We start from the raw sequence: 4,444 nt of genomic DNA on the forward strand, positions 1-4,444 counted from the left end.
ATGACACGCTTCACAGAACTAGATCAAATAATTCTCAAATTTATATGAACACACAAAAGACCTCAAATAGCCAAAATAATTTTGAAAAGAAAAACAAAGCTGGAGGCATAATGTTTCCTGATATCAAATTACACTACCAAGCTACAGTCATCAAAACACTATGGTACTGGCACAAAAATGGACAAATAGATCAATGTAACAGAATCAAGATTCCAGAAATGAACCAACAAATTATCTATGTCAAAGGAGACAAGAATATATGATGGGAAAAAGACAGCCTCTTCAATAAATGGTGCTGGGAAAACTAGAAAGCTTCCTACAAAAGAATCAAAATGGACTAGTCTCCCTTAACATGCACAAAAATAAATTCAAAATGAATTAAAGACTTAGATGTAAGAACTGAAACCATAAATTTTCTAGAAGAAACCATAGGCGGTACACTCTTTGCCATCAGTCTTAGTAATATTTGTTTGGATATATCTCCTATGGCAAGAGAAGCAACAACAAAAATAAACAAACGGAACTACATTAAACCAAAAAGCTTTTGTGTAGGGAAGGATGTTATCAACAAAACGAAAATGCCATCTACTGAAAGGGAGAATACATTTGTAAACTGTATCTCTGATAAAGGGTTAATACCCCAAATATACCAGGAACTCATAAAACTCAAGAGTAAAAGAACAAAGCACCCAGTTAAAAAACGAGCAGAGGATCTGAAGAGACAATTTTCCAAAGAAGACATACAGGGGATCAACAGGCAAATGAAAAGATGCTCAACATCACTAATCATCAGGGAAATGCAAATCAAAACAACAATCAGACATCATGTCACAGTTTTCAGAATATTGTATTATCAAAAAGACAACAAATAACAAATGTAGACAACAATGTGGAGATAAGGTAACCATTGTGCACTGTTTCTGAAAAGTAAATTGGTGCATCCACTATGGATAAAAGTATGGCTATTTCTCAAAAAAATTAAAAACAGGTCTACCATATGTTCCAGCAGTTCCACTTCTGTGTATTTATCTGAAGAAAAAGAAAACACTAATTAGAAAATATATAAGCACCCCTATATTCACTGCAGCATTATTTATTATAGCCAGGATATAGAAGCAACCCAAGTATCCATCAATTAATGGATAAAGAAGAAGTGATGTCTGTGTGTCTATGTATACACACACACACACACACACACACAGAAACACACACACACACACACACAATGGAATATTACTCAGCCAAAGAAAAGAATGACATCTTGCCATTTGAGAGAACATGAATAGACATAGAAGATACTATGTGAAGTCAGACTGAGAAAGACAAATACTGTATGATTTCAATTATTTGAGTAACCTAAAAAACAAAACAAATGAACATGTAACAAAACAGAAACAGTTTTGAAAATACAGAGAAAAACAGGTGGTTGCCAGATGAGAGGGGAGTGCGAGGAGGAAAAAATAGGTGAGGGAGATTAAGAGGTACTAACTTCCAGATGTAAAATAAACCTGTCTCGGGTATGAGATGGTATACAATTTGGGAAATATAGTCAATAACTAAGTAATATGTTTGTATGGTGATATATCATAAACATACTTTACTTTGTTGATAATTTTTAAATGTACAGAAATATCAAATTACTATGTTGGACAACTGGAACCACCAGTATTGTAGGTCAATTATAGTTCAAGAGCAAACAAATAAAATCACAGAAAAAAAGATTTTAGGTTACCAGAGGCAGGGTGTGGATGGAGGGGGAACTGTATGAAAGTAGTCAAAAGGTACAAACTTCCAGTTATAAGATAATAATTTAATAGGGATTTAATGTACAACATGATAAACATAATTAACACTGCTTTATGTTATATGAAAGTTGTTAAGAGAGTATATCCTAAGAGTTATCACATTTTTTTTGCTATTTCTTTAATTTTTTTACCTATATGAGATGATGAATTTTCACTAAACTTGATTGTGATAATCATTTCAGGTGATAATCATTTCATTATGCTGTACATCTGAAACATACAGTGTTGTATGCCAATTATACCTCAATAAAACTTAAAGCAAAAGATGAATAACACCTTAATAAACCTAACTTAGAAAAAAAAACGTTATACCAAGATTAAGTGAATCCTACACCAGGACTCCAATGTTTTGGAGTAGAATTCTACAGGTAATAATTTAAAAAGTAAAGAAGATATAAATACATATGTACTCAAAGAAATATCACATACCCCCAACACTAGTTCACCTATAGAGAAATAACAGATTAATTTCCTCTAATTGCCAGAAAGATCATTAGGAGATATGAATACCTAACTTACTTAACACTTTGATAAATTAGTCAAAAAATTACCTTTGGAAAAGAAGGATTAAAATCATCTTGATTTGCAGAGTATATGGATATATATTTAGTAAGCCCAAAGAATCAATGGCTTATTGTTTCAGAAAATAAGACAATAAAATATCATAAAGACTATAACATAAGCATACAGTACTCAGTTCATATAGACACATTCCAAGCAGTTACAAGGCATATTAAAAGGGAGGCTGCAATTTTTAAAGTATAAAATAAAATAAAAATAAATCTAACACATGAAAAGCCTATATGAATAAAATTATCATGAACTCCTTATAAAGATAATATAGATTTGAAGAAAAGGAAAATCAAACTATTTCCTTCAATATAATAATAAATCTTATATAGAGAGAAAAAATATACCAATACACATATATGTGTGTATATGTATGTATGTATATTTGTGTATATATATGTCTGTATACACAAAAATGTTTTTCTGGTGATAGATAATTTATTTCTTACATAAAATAATGAGAATAGATATATGTAAAATCATGAGTTTTTACTGAAATTAAAGATTAGTTGTTATTAACTTAAATATATTTTACATACAAGATATTTTATTTAAGCTTCATGGGAACTACAAAGAAAAATCTATTGTAATTGCACAATAGATAAAGAATTAATTCATAGCACACCCAAAAAAATACAAAGGAACAACAACAATAACAAAGAGAAAGCAATGAAAGGGTAATTGTAAGCCCTTATCAACAATTAAGTTAAACATTAAGGGACTAAATTCTCTAAAAATAATGACAGAAAGTGGTTGAATTAATTTAAAACTAGAACCTACAATATGCTGTCTACAAGAGACTCTCTTTAACTTTAAGGACATATAAAGGATGTGAGAGGATGTTAAAAGATAATTCAAACAAATGGCAACCAAAAGAGAGCAAGAGTAACTATACGTATATGATATAATACATATTTTCAACCAAAATCAGTCACAAGAGACAAAGAATGTTACTATACAGTGATCAAGGGGTCAAATTATCAAGAGACTATTATAAGTATAAACATATAAGCACCCAATACTGGAGCATGTAAATATTTAAAGCAAACATTAACGAATATTACATGTAGAAAAAGCAATAAAATAATAGTAGAGTACTGCAATACCCCACTTATAAACGTGGATACAGCATCCAGACAGAAAATTAATGAGAAAACACTGACCTGCTTAACACTTTAGAAAAGTAAACCTAACAGATATATACAGAACATTCCATCCAAGGACACCATAAAACACATTCTTCTCAAGGGCAAGTAAAACATTCTCCAGGATATATCACTCCTGGGACACAAAGCTAACCTTAACACATTTAACATTAAAATCATACCTCAGAGCTTTCCAATCACAATGATATGGAAGTAGAACTCAATAGGAGAAAAGCCTGAAAAATTCACAAATACATGGAAATTAAACAACACATTCCGAATAACCAATGGGTCAAAGTAGAAATCAAAAGAAATTAGTATCTTGAGAAAAATAAAAATACGAAATACCACAATTTAGAGAGTACATAAAAAATAGTTCTTATGGAGCTTCCCTGGTGGCGCAGTGGTTGAGAGTCCGCCTGCTGATGCAGGGGACATGGGTTTGTGCCCTGGTCTGGAAAGATCCCACGTGCCGCGGAGCGGCTGTGCCCGTGAGCCATGGCCGCTGAGCCTGCGCGTCCAGAGCCTGTGCTCCACAACGGGAGAGGCCACAACAGTGAGAGGCCCACGTACCACAAAAAAAAAAAAAAAATGTAGTTATGTGCCTACATTAAAAAAAAATGAAAGTTTTCAAAAGAAAAACCACCTAACCTTATACATCAAGGAAGTAGATAAAAATAATTCCACACAAAATTAGGAGAAGAAAGGAAAGAGCAAAGATTAGAGAATAAGTAATGGAGTAAGACTAGAAAAAAAAAGAAAAACATCAAGCTAAGAGTTGGTGTTTTAAAAAATAAAGCCTTGGGCTTCCCTGGTGGCACAGTGGTTAAGAATCCACCTGCCAGTGCAGGGGACACAGGTTTAAGCCCTGGTCTGGGAAGATCCCACATGCCGTGGAGCAACTAAGCCCATGCACCACAACTA

General features: G+C 32.5%; 1 long non-coding RNA gene across 1 annotated transcript; it reads right to left on the reverse strand.

Annotated features, from left to right (window-relative positions):
• Positions 1-999: 999 nt before the first annotated feature.
• LOC129392519 (uncharacterized) lies at positions 1,000-3,716 on the reverse strand. The gene is made up of 3 exons (XR_008618530.1): positions 3,703-3,716; positions 1,937-2,015; positions 1,000-1,029 (listed from the first exon to the last, which is right to left on the reverse strand). It is a non-coding gene; the product is annotated as an uncharacterized lncRNA (long non-coding RNA).
• Between the last annotated feature and the right edge of the window lie 728 nt (positions 3,717-4,444).

The sequence above is a fragment of the Physeter macrocephalus genome, chromosome 11, assembly GCF_002837175.3.
Source record: "Physeter macrocephalus isolate SW-GA chromosome 11, ASM283717v5, whole genome shotgun sequence".
Classification (NCBI taxonomy): domain Eukaryota; kingdom Metazoa; phylum Chordata; class Mammalia; order Artiodactyla; family Physeteridae; genus Physeter; species Physeter macrocephalus.